This window comes from Nothoprocta perdicaria, unplaced genomic scaffold (genome assembly GCF_003342845.1).
Source record: "Nothoprocta perdicaria isolate Ctin4 unplaced genomic scaffold, notPer1 scaffold_109, whole genome shotgun sequence".
Taxonomy (NCBI): Eukaryota; Metazoa; Chordata; class Aves; order Tinamiformes; family Tinamidae; genus Nothoprocta; species Nothoprocta perdicaria.
The window spans coordinates 271,459-292,750 of record NW_020454194.1 but is presented as its reverse complement, the minus strand read 5'-3'; the positions used below and the strand labels follow the sequence as shown (position 1 = coordinate 292,750).

Sequence of the window (21,292 nt, the reverse complement as noted above, 5' to 3'; positions counted from 1 at the left end):
ATTCTATGATTCTATGATTCTATGAACAAATTGCATATTGTTGTTGAATAATCTTTAAACCTGTCCTTTGCGAACTGTGCTTAAAGTGTTCATGGAAGCCAAGCATGGTACAGCTGATAGTGAGAGTGGGACTAAGTGGAGCGTGCGGTTTCCCTCCCAAACCTCACGTTGGTGAGTATATGTCTAAATCCAGATAGGTCAGTGGGATGTAACAGCAACTGGAACAGTGCGTGTATCGCATACGGAGCTTCTGACTAGCAAAACACAATAAATGAATATACATACATCATGTCTTAACAGAAAAAAAACCACACACTGAAGGGTAGAACTGTCCAGATGCCTCTGAGCTTTACAATAGCAGTTGTTATGTATGCTCTGAAAAAAAAAWTTAAAATCTGCTTTTACATTGGCTGTTTAATAGGTTTGGTCCTATAAAGTGCTCCTGTTAGTAGCCTGCTGGATGTACACTGCATTATTGCCCAGCAATGGCTTTTGTTGTGGATGGTGTAAAGTGAAAATGGACATAGGTTAAAACTTGTTTGTTTTAGGCAACTGATACTGGAAATGTCATTCAAGTTAAACTCTGAACTTGGCTATTAGTCTTAAAGATGTATGAGGTAGGTAATAGCCTTGAGACTGCAATGAAGAGTGCAGCCTGTAAAAAGAGCATGATGGATGCAAGTGATGATTGGAGATGAAATCTGCTTAGTCTTCAGTGGAATGAAATATTGTTCATTTTCTTACTCCATTTTTGACAGTTAATCTAACTTGTGTCCTTTGTATCCAAGGGTTGGCAGGACAAAGGAGGGAAATAAAAAAGTAAAGCATATATTGCTAATGTACTAGAATTACTTAAATCTTTGAATGTTGGATCACCAGCGCATGGATAAAAACTGCTTGGCCACTTCTGATAGTCTGGGAGCAAGAGTTTTGGCAGAAGTTTAGATTGTCTGCATCTTTGGGGTCTAGAGGGCACAAAAATAGATTTTAACCCTATTTTAAAAGGTATGTAATGAATTGTTAATTCTAATATATTACWTTTTTGGATTATGTAAAGAATAAAATACGATGTAAAATTTTATGTAAATTGTGGGTTAATAACATAAAAAGGCAGAAAAGTGCAGGTTTTTAATATGGCTTTGTAACCTTAAAATGATATACTCCAGARAAGTAGCTGTATATAGAGATAATTGTTACAATATCTGAAGTATTTTTGTTCTAGCTAGAGACTATTTTACAATATAATGCTTTAATAAGCTTAACACAAAATGATAATATCCTTCATTTTTATTTTTTGTAAATCACACAGTCCCTCCGTTACCAACCCAGTGCAACTTTAAAAGATGCCTTTTCTGATTGATGTTGAGAACAATATTCTCCCTGAGATCTGAAATGTTTCAGTTGCTGATAATRTAAAGCTAAAAAATATCTAATCCTTAGATTAATGGAGTAGTATCTAAAAAGTAGCAGATTTTAATTCAAAGCATACTATCTTAGGAATTGGTAAGATGATTTAATGATTGGCTTTCTGGTTGTGTAGTAATAGTGCTATCAATTTATACCATTTGGAATCAGAAGTAGAACCAATTTGACAGCATAGCTTATATCTTGTGTGCTGAGAAGAGCTGAGGCCAGGTAATGATAGAAATAAACCAATATGAGGTTAAGGGACAGCTTTTAATTCTATATTCTGACAATTTTTTACAGATTTGAATTTGAATTAAAAAAAATGTTGATGTTTGTTTCTTACTATAGTGTCTTGTAAGCTTAAGATGTGATATAGAGCATTTCTCTTGTCTGGCTCATGCAGTATCTGCTGYTTCATCACATGATTTATTTCTACTCTGGTCAGACCTAGTTGCACAAGCTTCTCATCTGTGAACATTATATTTGAAGTTATTTCTAAGGAAGCCTAGAATCCTAAAATGTAGTGATCTACTATGTATATTGACAATAACAAATAAGTGATATTCTGTCACGGTACTCTGAAGTCAAGATGTAATTACAAAWACTACTTTATTTAAAATGCACATGCAAGTTTGTAATGTTTATCTGTTGATGGACATTTGAGATTACTTGAAAGAATGAGAAAAGTGATTTTCTCCATCCTGTTTTCCATCTCTTTGTCCATGTATTCTAGGGTAAATAGGGTTCTTGTAAAATACTGAAGTTTAATCTCCTCTCCTCTTTATAAAGAYCAGTTGTAAGCAAAATATATATCTTTCTTTGCCTTCTGTCTTTCCATTGCACTTTTCCCCCTTTTGCAAGAAGTTTTTATTTTRTCCCTTAGCCTGGAAGACTTTAATTTCCATGGAATTTCAGGGTGCTACAGCCTGTCCTGATATATCTGTACTGTACTTTGTTGAAGGGTGCAGAGTGCAAGGAAAAGAATCATTTGAGTATCATTTGTGGGCTTGAGTCTCGATCAAAGATTAAGGAAGAGGGGTCTGTCACAGCAGATGGACATTTGGCCTACCTTACTGGTGTGCAACATCATTCTCCAAATTAGAATTTGCTAACACCAAATGTTCAGGGTTTCCTAAGAGTGCAGCTGCATTGAATCTACTTGATTTCATAAGCAGGTTTATGTCCAGAGTACTTTAAATATCATCTCAAGAAAAAGTTTTCTTACAGTGATAAAAAGTTAATTTTTCATCATCTCAGCATGTAAACAGATTACCCAACACAATATCTATTGTCATTGTTTTCCAAGGATTTTTCCCCAAATTGCAATCTAGAAAACTAAGTGGTTAGTCTTTAAATAGTAGGAGGATTTTTTTTTTTTCATGTTTTCAGGTTTTGAATGTTTTTGCTTAAAGCCAAGTGTAATGATTAGGTGACTGTCCGGATAGATAAGGTAAAAGCAATGGATGATGTCTGCATTGACTTCACTAAGGATTTCAACACTGTCCCCCTTGTCATCATAGGCACATATACACATCATCAGTGTRTATCTAATGGGAAGGTGTAAAGGGGCCGGGAGCACGCTCATCTCACTGGTGCCAAGAGGTAGACTGAGAGGCAACAGGCACAGCCCCAAACATGGGAATTTGCATCTGAACAGCAGAGAAACTTCTTGAACAACTTCTTTGTTGAACAACAAAGAAACTTCTTTGCTGTGAGGGTGACTGAGCACTGCAACAGGCTGCCTATAGGGGTTGAATGTCTCCACTTTGGAGATAYTCACTGGGGACATGATCCTGGGCATCCTGCTCTAGATGACTCTGCTTGAGCAGTGGGTTGGACTAGATCATCTCCAGAGATCACATCTGATCTCAACTGTTCTCTGATTATGTGAATACTGAGATGGGCTCAACAACTACCATGAACCATGATTATTTGTTTAAAAACAGTATTTTCAAAACTTGTGAAGTCTAGACAGCAGATTCTGATTACCTTAGTACTGAAATTTGAGTGGACCTCAGAAACTAGTTCCTGTATTTCTTGATTTATGCCATATTATACTTCTCTTAAAGATGTAAACATTTTTTCTAAATAATATTTTTAATGGTTTATGGGAAATGAGCTAAGCTAGTGATCAGTGGCTATATCTTGATCCAGATTATCTTTTCAGTATTAAGACATAGGAGTTATTTGTTTGCAAATATAAAAGAGGTTTAATTTAGACTATCATTATTTGATTTTTCCGCCATTTCTTTTGTCATTTATTTTCAATGACACTGGAAGGGAGAAGGGGAATATTATTTATAACTGAAATCTGGAGAACTAGTACATGTGTAAAGGTTCTTTTCCYCTTCTGTCTTTTCCATCATGCTTGCTGCTTAACTAAATTGAAGATTCAGTAAGTTTTTTTGTTTTATTTTGCTACCTAGTAAGAATTACTGTCAAAATAAATCAGTAGGGACTTTGACTTTAGGTCAAATTCAGAAAAACAAATTTGCCCCCTTTTTGGCAATTACAGGTTAAATAGGGCTTTGTTTGCAGCTTCCTCTGATGTGCTTCAATCTCCTGCAGGCTAAACTGTCATGCTATGCCAGGAACATTCCTCCAAGAATTTTCAGGTGGCCCAAAACACTGCAATTCGATACACATTTAGACCACAGGGCAACATCATTGCAACATCATTGCAGAAATGCAAAATTTCCATGGAAATCCTGTCCACAAAAGTGTGTGAACATTTTCTGAGCTGCTTTTTTGTTATGTATGATTACTGAAAATTTGCTCACAGAAAATGTTGTAGAACAGCTTGATGTCTTTCTACATTTCATTGCTTATTCCAGTGCCAAGTTCTTCCTTCATCTCAAATCTGTGCCTTTTCCCCTGCTATCTATGCCCTCCCCATGCGGCTGCTCTGCGTAATATTCCACTTATCTGCAGATTCCACTCTGAGCTGATGACTTCTTTCATTTCGACAGACAGGTAAACRGGCCAATTGATGAATAAGCATTAAATTTTGCCCATTTTCAAAAGCTCTTCTCTTTGCTGCATAGATTTTTCAAGCACTGAATCATTTCATGCATGTTTTGACTGCATGGGATTGTATTCAGATCTCGTTTGTTATGYCCATTCATGCTACTGACAAAAATATAAAATTTGCCATGTATAAAGATGAAATTCCTATTTGCTTTTCAGAATGCAGTGTGCACAGTCAAATTTTCATGAATATGTGCATCTCAATTTTTTTATACCATAGAGATGGCCAGCCATGTAATATGTGCTAAGAAAGCATATGATGCATCGTTACATGTCTTTTTTATCTAAAATATAATTGAACTTCACAGACTTGTTCTCCATAAACCAAATACTAATAAGAATACATTCAGTAACTTAGGCAAGCATCTATACTGCAGGTGTTGAGAAGGAATGGCAAAAAAGGCAGAGCTCTTGTACTGTTCTCTGAAATAGTAGTGCAGTAGCACATGGCTGCWCTGGAGCTGCAACACTGGGAAGCGGACAAAGACTCAGAGGGAACAACATGGCAATAGCAAAGCAAAAAATTTTATGCAGGATATAATTCAGCATCTGATTTTTTTTGTTACAGGTAAATGCTGAAGATTTCATTGTATCTAAAATGAGATATAGTAAGGTTTTCCAATATGCACTACTTTGAGAGGAAAAAAAAAAAAACTTTTTATTTTTTATAGAAAAACCAGAAAGCAGTACCAGTAATCCACCCATAAAGTGAAAAAGAGCCAAATGTTTCATATACTTCATATACTTTTTGATTTTCCTTTTTCTTTTTTTCTTTTTTTTTTCTTTTTGCTTGTTTGTTTTTGAAAAACGGAGTAAACCTAAAAGCTTAAGGTCAGAAACCCCAGTAAAATAGAAAATCCATGATGCACTCCTCAGTTTTTAGAGACTTTTATTTTCTTGTGCGTATCAGCATGAAACTAAAGCAGCCTATGCAACAGAAAGTCAAAATGCCTTTTACAAACATCCAAATTCAAAACATTATTTTCCTTTTAAGATACTTCATGGTTTTCTTGCAAAACAAGATTCTGAAGAGGAAAGTAATTTCTTCAGCACTGTGGATCTCTAATGGGGTCACTGTGCTTTAGATGCAAAGTCATGACAATTTAAAAGACAATAGAATGGAGATTTTTGTTTTCTGTGTAAYGGAGACACATCTTTAATAACATTGGAAATATGATATAGAGGGAGAGGAGAGGGAAATGAAGATAAGACATATATCAAGAATTGAAAAGGTAACAGAAGTGAAAGTGAAGTTAACGGGAAGTGGTGGCTGTGGAGAATAACAATGTGAAACTGCTTCTTGTAATAAGGAACAACTCAGCTGCTGCTGAGCAGTGCAAGTAACATCTATCCAGTTGGAGAGCAGCTTAAAGCTTATTGTGGAAGCAGAGTGGAGAAAGGAATTGCTCTGGAATAAGCACAGTGCCTCTGGGAGTGACGAGACCTTCACTTTGTCCCTCGCCTGGGGCAAGTTGTTATTCGCATCTGAAATACACTGTCGTTGCCACACATGGTTTCTTTCATTCCTTGTCCCAATTTGTTATTTGTGCCTTTGTCCTCTTGTCCTGTAGATTTTAGTCCTAGGAATATATTGGCAAAGAGAGGCTGTTTGGGGCATCACCCCACAATACTGAGGATCTGCGTAGCTAGAGGAAGGCAAAGGCATGGCCCGAGGTGCTTCTTCGTGGCACTATCTGCACATTTACATCTGTGGCCACATTTAGGGGAACATCAGGAGAGAGGCAAAAGTGCAAGTGTGCAAGATACATAATAGATATCATCTAATGATAGCTCCTTAGCACAAAAGTTGTGACAAAGTAAGATTATGTTGTGGTTTCAGATTAAGAGGAGCCATTCTCCACATAGSCAGTAAAGTGCCCTCCCATATACAGATTATTTATTAGTAGGAGTCCCAGTATGCACATTTTCAGTATAGTGTGATGAGTCTGGGGCAGTTCTCGTGCTTCTGCTGGAACTACTCATGTGAGTGTTCACAGGAGTCAGTGTGTGCAGAGACTTTCGGTGTCCTTGATCAAGCATCCGGCATTTTTTGTTTGTCAGCATRTCCTGTTATAAAGCTAGTGCACTTCAAAAGAATTTTGATAGCAGGATGTGATGACTGAATCTTGATAGCATAGTTGTAAAGTCTTTTAAAAGTATTTCTTCCCTCATTTTTCATATTGGTAGGGTAGGTATATATGGTGTAATATAATATAATGGTAGCATAGGATATAGTCTTCTGAGACAAGAGTGGGTGCGAAGTGGATTAAGAAAGCAGAATTCTATTCTAGAGGCAATGAAATATTAAAAAACACAGAAATATTATAGAACTCTGCTTGARTCATGAGCATGTTTCTTCCTCTGTGACAGGTGTGCACATACATTAGATACGGTGGTTTTGCTTTTAAAGAATAGCAATACAAAATTCTGTTTCTCTAGTGTTTCTATTGGTACCTCCCAGGGATCACTGCAACTTGATCATCTACAGGGGGGTGCTGTGGAATCCTTATCCACTGATAATGAAGTTTTGGAAGGGTTATGTGACCTCCTTCTATGATAAGGTGGAGAGGGACTGGCTTTTGTACCACTGCAGCCTTGAGATGAAGCAAAGGCACATGCCAGGACTCAAAATATAAACGTTTTTCTCAGTATGGTAATGTAAAGGAAGCCAGTTGTGTCCAATATTACTTCAGTAGGAATGCTGAGTGACTTGTGTTAGAAGGGCAATCTTAGATGAGTCACTGATTGATTCTCCCTGTATTACTTTCAGGAATAAAAAAATGCTGTAAATAATTACCATGAGCATATCAACATGTTAAAAAAAGATTCTTCCAGTGTATTAAATATCTGAGTGGTAAACAGGCATTATACTACAAATCTTTATAATACAAGTTCTGTAACTTTAGTTGTGCACTGCTCTTTGCAACTGTGTTGTTCAAGGGATTGCTTTAAAAGGTTAGTATGTAATCCTTCCATTTGTGCTTGTTTTGGTGCTGTTCTTAGCTGTTTTGAAAGCAATATAGAATGGAGAATAAATAATGGAATAATTAAATTTGATGGTGTTTAGTTGCACAGGAATTTAAAGAAAATTAATTGCAAAGGGTTCTTGTGAGAGTGATACAGAATTACTCTCCAGATTAACATGCTTATAATACAAATTTTAGTATCTGTATCTGTATTTAGTATCTGTGATTGGGCTGTCCAAGCTCCAAATTAGATTGTGAAGAGCTAGTCAGTACTAGTAGAAAACTTGCCAAATTTATATGACTGATTGAGGGTGAGCTCCTCACTGACTGAGACTCAAAATCAGCTTTCTAACTTCTTCGTATGATTAGAAAACAAACAAAACAGAGCGTTTCAAGGTCCTGCTGCTTTCTGTAGCAGTTTCAATATGTCAACAAACTACAAGTTGGAGTTGCAACTGAGACAGTTGAAACTGAGACAGGCAAGAGAGTGAAAACTACCCTGATGATAGAGCAGTTCTCCTAACTSTCTGTCCAGCCTTATTCTCAAGCAAACAAAAATTTTGTCATCCCTTGTCTGTGGAGAAGAACCGACTTAAACATGTCCATCCTCTTATTACACAATGAGTGTTATGCCTCTAGATGCCACTTATGCTAAATGAAGTTGGGACGTTCCATTATAGCCCAACATTTTTTGTCTTTGCCTGAGCAGTGTTTCAAGCAGGCAGTTTTTGTGCCGCCCTTCGTTTTTGAGCCAGATGGCTACCTGTCTTCATGAGGCCAGAGGTGCAATAGATGGAGATAGATCTGATGAGAAACCAGCCCTTAGCTTTAAGCTGACCCAGTTTACTTGTGTTGGCACAAAAGCAACATGATGTAAGTGGGGTTGTCCAGTATTGGGAGGATAGGAATGCTGGTTTTGGTGTCACTGACAAGCTATGTTGTTTAAAATTACAGCACGYGAGCTTCATTTCCACTTAGCTTGGAGATGCATTTTATTTGTAGCAAAACTTGAGGTTGAACTATTGAAGTGATGCAATTAAAGAGTTTGTTATGATTTCTACAGCAAAGRCCTATTCCTGCAGATAAATCCCTAGTTGCAGGTTAAAAGGATAAGCTTGGAGTAAAACTGCATGCTTATAGTCCGAATCYGTAGATACTTCTTTTTATTTCTATTTAATCTTATAGAAAATGTTATTTTTCTTTGTGGAAGCTTTAAAAATCAAATACTGTCATTTTCCACTTTTAGTAGAAGCTTTAAAGCTAACTAAAATCCTCTGGACAGTAGCCTATAATAATATACTTTAAAAATTCAAACTGTTCTCGTTTTGGTATTGAACGAGAAGGAAACTGTTACCAAACTTTCACCTCTTGTTACTACARTAGTTTATACTGAATATATTCTGTGTATTGCTCAGCTCACACTGGGCTTGCAGAGGTCTGCTGACATGGAGCCCAGGAAACCTGACACATGAACACACATTGTTTTAGTTCTGCCTCAAACACAGGGCAGAAAATAGGCTGAGATTAAGATGTTAACTGGGGCACAGCTATACTATTCYCAATACAAAGGTGCCACCATATGACATCTTGGTGCCTTGCTCACTGCTTACATGCTTTTCTGAATTTGTTCAACGTGAAGCAATTCAGTGGGTCAGTTCTCCGTTTGCAGCAAGGTTGTCAAAACAAGGTTGTATGGGCTATCATAGCTGACTAAAACACCTTGTTTCCGAGGCTCTGCTGGAACGATCGAGGCCAAGGTTTTGGTTTTGAAGTGGGTGACCTACAAACAGTACTTTGACAAGCAGCTGGTCTGAGTGCACTGAGCAGAGGCGGTGGTGGCAGCAAGCAGCAAGTTACAGCCCTTGCAAGGACTTGCTGAGGTGCAAGTTGCCTTTCCTTCTCCTTCTGGCAGCTGTGCTGGGAAGTGGGGGCCTGGGCAGTCCTGGGGAGTGCTCCTCCTCTGAATTAGCCTGAGGGAAGGGAATGACAGTGATCAGACAGCCAAGGATTTGTCCAAGATCACCTGGGTGTCTGCAGAGTTTAAACTGGGATTTCCCAAAGCATGATTAATTTCCTCACCACTGAGGAATTTTCTGCCTGTAATGCCTGCCTGAATGGTGCTGTGCTTCCCCCAGGTGAAATGCCCGACCTGATCATGGTTGCCTTCTCCTTCTTCCATGCCACTGTTTGTGCCTTGCAATGTCCTTTGTGTCACATCCTTACAGCCGACAGCACAGTGCTTGWCAAGTGGATGAAAGTGTCTAAAAGAAAATAGTGCAGTTCATTCATTTCACCTCTGAACTTCATTTATGCTAGAATGTAAAAACCTTGTTTTGTTGTAACATGAACATTTATTGTTGAGTTGTACAAATGACCACTGAAAACATGCCATAGGCCTTTGTTTTTCCCYGCTCTGGAGCCACCTCATAGGATTTGCACATATCCAGTACCTCAGATGGCGTCTTCAGTGTGCCCAGTGTTTAAAATGCTACTTGCTCTTCCATTAATTATAAGAAAGTGTGGAAGATTAGATCAGATGTAGGGATATTTATAGTAAGTAGGCCCAAATGAGGCAATCACTACCCTTCATTATATGAGGTTCTGTCACCAGGCATTTTTTAAGGGCTCAAAAAATTCTTTCAGAAAAAAATAATTTAGCTTAAAATCCATTGATGTTAGAATCCTTACAAGGATAAAGTGTCATTTTGAACATGAAGAAGAATGGTACTGATCATCATTGCCTTGGACAACATTGTCAGCCGATTTGTGCGATGTTCTTTACATGGGAAATTAAATATTGCTCTACCCATTTTACGTGTAGAGAAACTGAAGCACAAATTTGTGAAAACATATTTAACTGAAGTGAAAAGTAGATATTAAATGTATGGGTATATCTTTATAAACCAGATAAAATAGGTTGCTTTCTACCATGGTTTAGCTAACTACAAAGTATTAAGATCCCTGATGATCTCTAGTTTAAAGTTTATGAATATAGTTAAACTGTGAGCTGTGAAAGTCATTGTTTGAGGAGTTTTTTTGTATACAGTTTATTTTCCATTTTAATATCTTTTACCTTGTTATTCCTAGGTATAGGCTGTTTCAGTTCACTTATTCTTTCTTCCTCTGTCAAGCGTGGACAGAGGCACAGGAATGCTTAAGCTCAGTTCTATACGAATCTGAATGTTGAAACGTTGCATATATGTCAAAATGTTGAAAATAATTATTTTCAAACTTTATTTTCTTCCTTCAAATACTGCTTTGTATGCACTCCTCTGATTAAGAATAAGTTAGTTGCATTTATCCAGAGTGATGAAGCATATCTGACATTTATTTGTTTAATCATGAGTACCCTTAATTTTATTAAGATCTCTAGCATGTTTAAATATTGGATTTAAGCCCTTTCTTATGGCAAATACTAGTGTTTGAATATGCTAACAGAAATGTTTTTCTACTCCTTGATGATAGAGTATTAATGTAATTGGTAAATCAGATGATATCTAGCACTTCATTGTAATTCTCTACTTTACATGTAAATTATATTTTGAAGCACCGTATCTTCTCTCAGTGGTGATTAATCCTTGAAATAAAGGCGTAGGGAGATTGCTAGCTTGTTTTAAATGGTGCATTCCCCCAGTGGGAAAGATTAACTATGTACAACTTTGTTGAGGTTAGCAGTTTGCAATGAATTGTTGAGCTGTCTGTAGAGAGCAATTTCTTTTTTTGAAAGGAGTGCTCACCAGGTTACATTACTCTGTGTTTCTCTAAGGGAAATAAGTTCTTGTTATCTTTTGTCTTAGACTGAGATGTAAGTTCCTTGTTAGCATTTGAACTTGCCTAAATCTGGGAAGCAAAACTCATCAATAATATGTTTGGTAGGCAGAAAAGGCACGGGAAAGAAGAGAAGGCTGTTGCAAGAGAGACCTTGATTCTGCATATCTTTGTTTTGCATTTYTAAATTTCAGATGTCATGCAGTGTCCATCTCCGCCTGTTTGTGGAGCACCCTTCGCTGGTCTTTAGCATCTCTGCCTCCTTTTCCTGTTTTTTTCTCTTTTGGACTGTACATTGGAGATACTCATGCTTTGGTTAATTTTGCTGGAAGTACTATTTGTTCACGCTGAGCTTCTGAAGCGAAGAGTGAATGCAAAAATTTGGGTTTCCACGCTGGAATCCATGGGGAATTCTTGCTAACTATATAATTTTTGTATATGGGGGCAGTAGATGACACTTGCAAAATATGTTAGGCTTAGTGGGGAGTAGTGTCATTTGGAAGTGCTGCTGAATCTCACTTAGTTAAGGGAATGACATAAACTACTCCTTTATTTAGGATGCTCTGATTTGGCCCTTGCTCTGCCCTCGGGGTACTAGCAGAGAGTGTTTGAGCAGAGACATGTTAGAGCATATGCACCTCCTCTAAATTATCYGGAGGAAGGGAAAATGAGCAAGCACAATAACATTTGAATTTGAATTCATTTAATTTGAATTAATTTAGCATGATAGTTTTCCTTCATTCCCACATATGAAACAGACACCTGAAAACAAAAAATGATTGCAATTAGTGAGATTGATATTGCTTCTCGTGCCAATTAACACATCCATGTGCAGCAGGGTTTTTTTTTGCTAAAGCTGTATAGAAAATAGGTTTTTAAACAGGGAGTGACAATGAACAGAAACACTGCCTATTTTTGTGCTGTACATTACTGAAAAGGAGGCCTAAGGCTGGTGGCATTTGGTAGATGCCCCTTTCAAAGGCTCGAGTTCAAAGACCATTAAAAAGTGGGTATCTCGATGCTTCCTAGGTGAATGTTACAAATACAAGTGGAACTGCTAACCTGTTTTTCTTTGCCTGTTTTTTGGCTATGTATTTCACAGCTTTGAAAGTACTTGGATACCACAGTGGATGACATGAAATTAGTAAATCAAACGAACAATTAGAATAGAAAAATCACATTTTTTCTTTTCTTTCTTGAAATTGCAGCCACAGGAACAAGTCCTCAGGCTGGCCACATCCTTCAGGGACCTGGAGCTTGAACCAGGGAACACCTTATGGCTGGGAGATGACGGCAAACAGAGATGGAAGAGACTAYTTCCTCAAGTAAGTGGTGGCGTGAGCTTTTGCAGACACTAGGTTCAGGTTTTATAATAGCGCTGCAGCACTGCTGTTAACAAGACTCTCCTTGGAATCCTAGTAACAGCTTCAGTCTTGCAAAGTTGATGTTGTTCTGTTTTGGTTTGTTGCACAGAGACACCTTTGTCCATACTTGACTGTGCCTTGTTCTTTATAAAACTTTGTTTTTGTCCTTGGTTATTCTTCATTTAGCCAAGAAAACACTGATAATATGAGGACCTGTTATTCATTGAGGAATTACAGCAGATGTCATAAAAAAAAAAAAAAAAAAACCTCTTGCTTAAAGAATAAGGCAAAAGGTCGATTCTGACTGGGACTAATAACTCTCATCCGTCTCTGCCATGTGAGCTCTTTTAGTTTGCCTAATAAGTTCATTATACTGGTAAAGGGAAAGTACACGTCTTGATCCTGTACAGTTTTTGTCTTTTGAATTCTTCTCATGATCCTTTCCAGATTTCTCATGTTTCTTTAGCTCTGAAATTAAAAGTTTTCAAAATAAATGTCAATATGAATGATTTGATTATAAACCAAACAGGATTTCCTTTTCCCAGTGAAAAACATGCAGAATTATTATTTTGAGTTACTGAAGTGGCTTGGATAAAATACAGTTTCATATCCTTGCAAATATACTCTATTGCAGATTTGAAACCTATTTTCTGAGGAGTGGTGGCAGTGAGTTATCAGAATAGCATTTTAAAGCGTTAGTTGCTTTAGCTTACATTTTATTTTAAGACAAGCATTATGATTTTACTCATGTGGAAAGCTGGAGGTTTTCATTATTTCCTTTTTTATGTTCATCAGTCTGAATGGAAACTTAAGATGTCCTGGATGAGAATCACAATCCTTTCTTATAAGAGCAACAGGAGAAGGATCAACATTATTTAAAATTGACCATTTAAAGCCCCAAATTCATCCCAGATCCTTCTACTGCAAAACTTGAATTGTGCTGTGTAAGAAGGAGGATCCCTTTTCCTCTCCTGTCTGACCCTCCTTGCTTGCCAGGGGCATTTGCCCTACCCTGCTAGGTGGGCTGTCCTTTTGGAGCCGCAGAAGGCAGGCTTGGAGCAGTGTGGCGACCTGCAAGCAACCATGGAAAGGATTTCAGGATTTAGAGAGATATTTAGACCTGTCCACCTTGCTTGCCCAGGTTAATGAAGGCTCAAAGGTGTTGCATTCTCCTGTGAATGAGTGTYTGCCATCCTGTGTACGTCTGCACAACATGGGGCACGGGGCTGGGCAGCGTGAAGCTGCAAGCCAGATACTACGCGGGTATATTAGCGTGGGTTTTCTGGCTGAAGCTGTGAGCCTTGCCAAAGAGAACGTGTGAGGCTCACAGGTAGGGTATCACTGCGACTGGGCTGCTCCCGTGACTAGGCTCGGCGACACTGCCCGCACCGCGCACACCCGCAGGGCTGGGAGCCACGGGAGGAGGACAGAATCACAGAATATTCAAGGTTGGAAGGGACCTCCAGAGATCATCTAGTYCAACCCTCCTGCTCAAGCAAGCACACCTAGAGCATGTGGCACAGGATGGYGTCCAGGCGGGTTTGGAAGATCTCCAGAGAAGGAGACTCCACAACCTCCCTGGGCAGCCTGKKCCASKGCTCTGTCACCCTMACAGKAAAGAAGTTCCTCCTCACCTGGAGACGGACGGCAGAGCTGCCACTGCTCCCGGGCTGCGMCGGTTCCTGTCCATGCGGGCAGCAGGCGCCGGGGCTGGGCCTTCCCTCCGCGGCTCCTCCGTGGAAGCGAGGGGCTCTCGGGTAGGGCTGGTGTGTGTGTGAGCGGCAGCACTGGCCTCTGAGGACGGGCACCGCATTCGCCTTCTCCTTTCCCACGTAATGGGATGCTGTGTTTCCTGTGCAGCTATGAACAGCTGTGGCTTGCAGCATGCAGTGCATTAGGAGTCATTAATTTTGTAGTTTGAGAACATTTGCTAACTTGGAATAGCTAACGATCATTTTGTTTATTTTCTGGATGGCCTTTTAGTACACTAAAGTGCCGTATCTTCTCACAGCTCTCCTAGAGGTATGAAATTGAGGATATTGAATTTGAGGAATATAATTTCATGCGAAACAGTGCCAAATTGTGCCTTAAGAAACGTTACAGGGCAGGGGGGAAGATGTCTGTTTTGTGGAGGGTTTTCATGTGTGGTTGTTTTTGTTTTCTTTTAACTTYCATGCTCTTATAAAGTGTTTGTTTCCAATTCTCTTTGGGGCCATAGTTTTTAAGTCTCTTTGGGGCTTTCTTTCCATTTGCTTGCATATAGATTCCCGCAGCTGTTAAAAAAAAAAAAACAAAAATCCATCTTTTCTGGGTGCTTCATCAATATTTTGTGAAGTTACATTACAGTGAAGAGATGCATTGCTTTTCTATTTGCTGAGATTAAATATATAAATTGTCTAAAATTAAATATATAAATGCAGCTGGAACTAATCAAGACTCAGCGCCTGAGGGATCTACCTGATCCCTCCCATCAACTTTAGAAAACACATTTCAGAGTACAAAAGAAGAGCAAATGTTGGTGCTCTGGGCCACTCTCCTAAGCCAGGTCATATCCAAACAGTTGCTGTGTTTCTCTCTCAGCCAAAGCTTCCACTGGCTGTACTGGACCAGTCATTCTAGAGTGGATCTCTGTAGTGCCTTCTCTCTCTGATGATCCTTTAGAATTTTATAGAGCCAAACTAGCATCTCAGGATCAAGGGACAGCAGGAAAAGGTTGTAGAGTTTAATGTGTTGATGAGATCTTAGCTCTGGGTTGCAAAATGAATGTAATGAAAAAAAAAAAAAAAGATTAAGCAAAGTGAGGTTTGCTGTAGTCCATTTTCAAGGTGTTGAAGGTTTGACTGACAGGTAAGAATTAATATATTCTAACATTCTTCATATATATTTCTTTCTCTTCCTATTAGGAGCCATCTTTTACTCTGTATTTACATATTACTTTTAGTATAATAGCTAAATAGATTTGGCCTACTAAATGCAATCTTTAATTATTTGCAAAGCTTAGTAGTATCAAAATGATGGAGTGGGAGCTCCCTACTGCTTGCAGGGTAGCTGAGGAGCAGAGGATTGTTTGAACTCTAAGGCATGGGTACAGAATTGCAGTCGGAGCACTCATGCTGCACAAGGACGTTAATCAAAGGGCATTCAGGTTGGAGATGGATCATGGGACAGATATCTTCTACATACTTAATATCTAGGAAAAGAGCCTCACTGGGTTATGGGAGCCATGGACAGATAAATAATTTCTATACTAGCTTTGCAGTGAGGAGCTCCTCTGCAAAGGGAGGTATCATTTCCTTTTTCTTTGTGTCAGAAGAACCTAAAGATATAAAATCTCAGCTTTGTACTCTAGCTTGTTTGTTTGTAGCTCAGTCTCGCTTTTAGGACTGACCAGAAGCTCCAGCATAGCTAATACAGAACCAAGAATTTATGGGACTTGCAGGGTCTCTTGATTCTACCTGAGAACCAAGACAACATTTGGCATCAAATTTATACCCCCTTAAATTATTTCATCCTGGTATGTTGCAGCTGTCTGCTGGAAGTTGATGTAAAGTTTTCTAGTAAGGCTGTGTATATCCAAATTAAATGCTATCATAGTAAGTGGAAAAATAATAGGCTGCTCTAAGAAGTGGAAAGAATGAGGACTCTGAGGAAGCTGGCGTACATAATTCTTTGATATTTTATGTCTAACTTTTTACCTGCTGGTGCCTCTGAGCAGTTTTGAATGCAAATTGAACAGTGCTGCATATATACACATGGCATGAGCATACTTACAGTACATCTTTTTGTATCAAATGTTTTAAAGGGCACAACATTGCCTATAAAAACGTACATCAGTTATGTCTCCAGAACAGTAATGCACATTAAACAAAATGATAATCCACCAGGATGCATAAAAGGATGCATAGAGAAAGGAATGTAACCATGTAAACACATGGAAGTGTGCACTGCTGTACTGACTCACCAGCTCTCATCTACATCTCTCAGTTGCAGTGATGTCCCTGGTTGCTTATAACATGTGTGCATTTAGTTTGGAGATGTAGATCTTCATTTTAGCAGAAAGACTAGGAAATGAATATGTATAGTGATTCCTACTTGGAGGCATGCAGTAGTTGTCCTTGTAGTGCCTATTACTTCTCCAAGGGAAAGTCCTCCTTAGCTTTCAAAATGGCTTCACTTGCTAGGACTGATCTTACTTGTAAATGAAACCAATACTTAATTTTCTTCCTTTCATTCTTCACCTCTGGATTTTAGGAATTAAATAATGAGATGATTGTTGACAGTTATGTCAGTAGAGGAAGAAGAGCAAGATAGCTTGTCGCATTGTCTCAGGGGCTTTCTATAGCCCTACGGATTTCAAATCGCATCATGCTGCAGGAGAAACAGCAATTCAGATGCTTCATTTGCTCTTGATTAAAGATKTATAAACCAGGTATTACCACGATGAAATGCACACGAGTTCTGTACAAGCAAATAAGATAATTCATAGTAACACTAACTACTTTTTACTTAAATAATTTACTTCATGCCACAAGTGCATATCCACTCAACTGCAAGTAGACATATTGTAATTTTGAGATTGTGGAATGAATAGAGAATCTTTATGTGAAATGAAAAGTAATTATATAGTGTCAGTGCAAGAGCTTTTAAGGAATGAATGTGAAGAGATGTTTATTCTTTCTACTGAAGCAAATTTGGTTTCTTTCAAATCTTTGAAAGCCCCTGTGGCCTGAGCTAATCAGTGGTAGCTTCCTTTGCCAAACAGCACTTTTGTAAAATTGTGAGAAGAACCTTTTACCAGCATATTTGGAGATGTCACTATCGATTCATTATCTCCTCTGTACAGGTGACACAACTGGGGTCATTTTGCAAACCTGTAAAATGCTTTTCTTAAGTTTAGGCTATGGTAAATTTAAGTTTCAGAACTTCACTCACCCCTTTTAGCTTGCTGCATTTACTTGAAATAGCCTTATGAGATAAGTAATACATTTCAGTATGGGAAAATGGCAATCTAGTATTCCTTCAGCGTATTTCTGTATAGTACTAGCAGCATTAAGCCAGACCTTCAATACAAAATAATTTGCAGCATATATTTAATTGCTTTAAAGGCCTATTTTCTTCTCGTTTATTATATACACTGTGTAGTACGTGATTATATGAAATTTCTGTAACACTAACTAGAATACTAACATGATTATTATTAAAAGTCTGTTTGATGTGACTGTAGGGTTTGAGCAAGATGAAGCAAGGCAGGAAGGTTTTGTCTGATTTTATCCACAAAAGGTTTAGCTTCACAGCAATTGAAACTGGTTGCCAATGCCACAGTCTATTTCCAATGTGTACATTTTTGCCATTTTTCTCATATCAAGCCTGTTGCTCAACAGACCTGGAGGGGAATTATTGAAGGGAAGTAAGCTGGCAAAAGTTAATAAAAAATCAGTCCCCTGAGAAAAGGAATGAATTTTCTGTCATTTTAGCTCTCTTAGCCAGTTCTCTGCATGGTCACATACCACTGAAGAATAATTTAGGGTGGAAGAGACTCTTGGAAGTTAGATGGTCTAGCTTTTTATTTACAGCAGGGCTAATACAGCAGCATTAATGCTGATACAGGGCAAGGACCAGGAATATGTGACTGGTGAGAGAGGACGGTTGCAAGAGACTCGTGTTGGATTGGACTGAGCTGCTCTAGAGGTGCACCCTAAGGTGCAAGTTCCAGAAACATGGGTTGCTGTGGAAGGCATATTACTTTTTTTGATTCCTATTCCTATTTGATTCTTAAGATATTAGGAATTAGGCACTTTGGTATGTTTTGGCTCTGGTTTCTATCATTCAAATAAAAGTCAGGGGCTGTAAAGTTAGAATAAATGGAAAAAGTGTAACCYTTCCTATGTGAACTCAAAACATCAATGGTTCCAGTAAGGTGCAGTTAAATATTTTACTCTCAAAATAAAATTTCAGAGCCATCTGTTAAGTCGTTGCCATATTTTTGTTTACAGGACATACTGTTGATCATGTTCACTTCTAGCTCTTCCTGTTGCCTTGGATGAAATGACAGAATATGTCTGTGCTATCAGTTTGATTTGCTCCCTATTTCACTCCAAGGACCTTGACCATCTGTACTTGATGCATATTAGTTTACTTCTGTGCTCCAGTCTGGAACAAACTGAGCAAGCTGCTGAGACCCCGGGCGCGAAATAAAATCAAGTTCATCCCAAGATCAAAGTCTACAGCTTTACTATTTGGCTTGAAACTATCCCAGGTCAGCCCCTGGAACACACAGGAGAGCTCATTGAGACCTACTGCTCCAAAGTCCTTCCAAATCTTATCATATTGTTATGACTTTGTTACTACACTGGCTGAAACATGTCACAGCACGTTTTTATGTTGTTTGCCAGCTGTTGTTTTCTACCTGTGATTTTGTGTTAATTAACACTAAATTCTTCCTGACTTCTTCTAGATGTATATGACAAGCTTAATTCTGTCTTTCCTAATCTATATTATCTTGCACATAATATTATCGCTGTCAGAGTTCTGACATGTCAAATCATTAACTTGTGATAATCCCAAATTATGAAACTCTAAAATGTCAGTTTTTGTCCCATGCATAAAACATGGTAGCATGGTTGCATTCATTAGTAGCTAGTGCAGCATCCTAATACCTCAGTGTATGGTATTTCTTAACAAAACAGCAAAGCCATATATACTGTTCTATACTATAAAGTATATACTTTATTCTCAAATACTTACCTAAATTTTCCTTTAGTAGTCTTCTTATTCTTTTACTAGTTGCTCCACTTAAACAGGAAACTCATTTATGTTTTTTTCTTAAAATTAGGGTTCTTCTGTATGTGGCAGAATTTTGTCTGTCCCTCCATTCCTCCTGCTGTCGTGTACCTACAGCTCTTGGAGCCTGCTAGCAGTGTGGAAGGACAGAACACAGTCATTGATGATATTAATGACATATCAATCAAGCATCCTGCTTATTAAGGGCCGCTAATGCATACCAGATGCAAAAAGGAGGCTCACAGCATACTAATCAGTTTATTTCAAAATAAATAAGCACATAAGATGATCAGAGATTGTCCAAATCTGTATTGGTATCTCTAGCCTGATTCCAGCCTCGTGTCCATATGTTCCTCAGGATGTATATATCTATTGTTAGCCCATTCCTTTCTGAGAATATTTCCCCAGAGTTTTCTTTGTTGGAAGATTCTGAAAACAGTCAAAGGATATAAAGGATATAAAGCATTGACTGTAATTACAGTGTTGTTCATCTTCCAGGATCCTGAAAAAGCTGCTGCTGTTTGTACCTTAAAGTACATAAGGCTGTAATGAAAGTTGGAAGCCCACAGGAGCTACCTTTTACCCTGTAGGTATGATGTTACATAGCAGTTCATTGAATGCATTACATTCCTTCATCTCTAAGTATAGAAAAAAAGTGGATTAGGTTCACTGGAGGATTTATGTGGCATTCGCAAAAATATGAGCAGCTCCACTGCTGCTGTTTCATCCTCCTTCCATCAGGAGTGACAACACTTCTGTAGGATGTTAAAAAATAGAGGGTTCAAATCTTTCTGATTCRGAGGAGGGATATGAATGAAAAAGGTGACTTACATCCCAGGATAGTGCCTTAAGCCAAAGGCTTTCTGCAGTTTGCTTCTTTGGGCATCACCTCTCCCAGGTGAGTATCTGAGTAAACAGGTTGTGGAAATCTGCTCTCTGGCCCACTTATTCTCCATCATTAGAAAGGACATCCAATGAAATTGAATGGCAATCAGTTTAACAATGATAAAAATAGTATAACCTATATAATTAGCAAATATAACTCTCAGYCACAGGTTACAGTAGAGGCTCGAAAGCTTAGTAGGGTTCAAAACAGGATGAGAAATGCACATTTGTAATGAGTCGTCTACCATTAAATTAGATAGAATTAAAAGAAATTAGAGCAGATATAAATTCTTATGTTTCAGACAAGCGAGTGAGTCAGCTGCCGAGAGCCTAGGGCTAGGACGAAGCTTCCTGTATTAATCAGGTTATTCTATAATTACAACATTTCTTGCACCTACCTCTGAAGCGAGTACTGACTACTGCCAGAGACAGGATCCTGGACCAGACGGACAACAGGTCTGATTGGTATGGTGATTTTCAGATTTTCTCTTTTTCTTTCTTTCTCTCTCTCTTTCTTATTTATTTATTCATTTATTTTTCTTTTTTTAACCCTCCTCACTCAGTCTGTTCATGTCAATGGTATGGCAGTAGAGAAAGGGTGCTCCGGTATTTCTTCTGGGCTGCGTACAAGTCTGCTTTTGATTGCTAGTGGTTTGACCTGCTCAAGGACAGGCTTGTTTGGTGGGAGGAGGAGTGGGAATAGACAACAAAAGCAGCAAAGAGATGCACAGCCCCAAGTGAATGCTTAAAGGAGATCTGAATAATTAGAAATGAGAAGAAGGAGAACTGTTAAAGAGCAAACTGTTTGTGCCAGTGGTCTGCCTAGGGGCAATTCGGGCATATGCTGAAAAGTATTGTTAAATCAGTTGAACTTCTTGAGAAGATAATTTAACAATCGTCCTGCATTTACAGAAAGCATTGATTTATTCAAGCATATGACCAAATAATGTTAATATTCCCTGGGATATATCATTTTTATAATGGAGGGAATAACAACAAGGAGATGCTGATTTGTGGGGTTCTTCATTTTAACCAGAGCAAGGAAAAGTGGAGACTTCGCTAGGGTGTCACTGGAGCCTCACTGGCGCGCTGTAC

The 21,292-nt window shown here is 38.4% G+C and overlaps 2 long non-coding RNA genes across 2 annotated transcripts; both read right to left on the bottom strand.

Moving 5' to 3' along the window:
* Nucleotides 1-12,816: 12,816 nt before the first annotated feature.
* Nucleotides 12,817-14,216, bottom strand: LOC112954077. Its single transcript, XR_003250656.1, has 2 exons — nucleotides 14,167-14,216; nucleotides 12,817-13,000 (listed from the first exon to the last, which is right to left on the bottom strand). It is a non-coding gene; the product is annotated as an uncharacterized LOC112954077 (long non-coding RNA).
* A 517-nt stretch (nucleotides 14,217-14,733) lies between these two features.
* LOC112954070 lies at nucleotides 14,734-20,826 on the bottom strand. The gene is made up of 3 exons (XR_003250654.1): nucleotides 20,596-20,826; nucleotides 19,277-19,442; nucleotides 14,734-14,805 (listed from the first exon to the last, which is right to left on the bottom strand). It is a non-coding gene; the product is annotated as an uncharacterized LOC112954070 (long non-coding RNA).
* Between the last annotated feature and the right edge of the window lie 466 nt (nucleotides 20,827-21,292).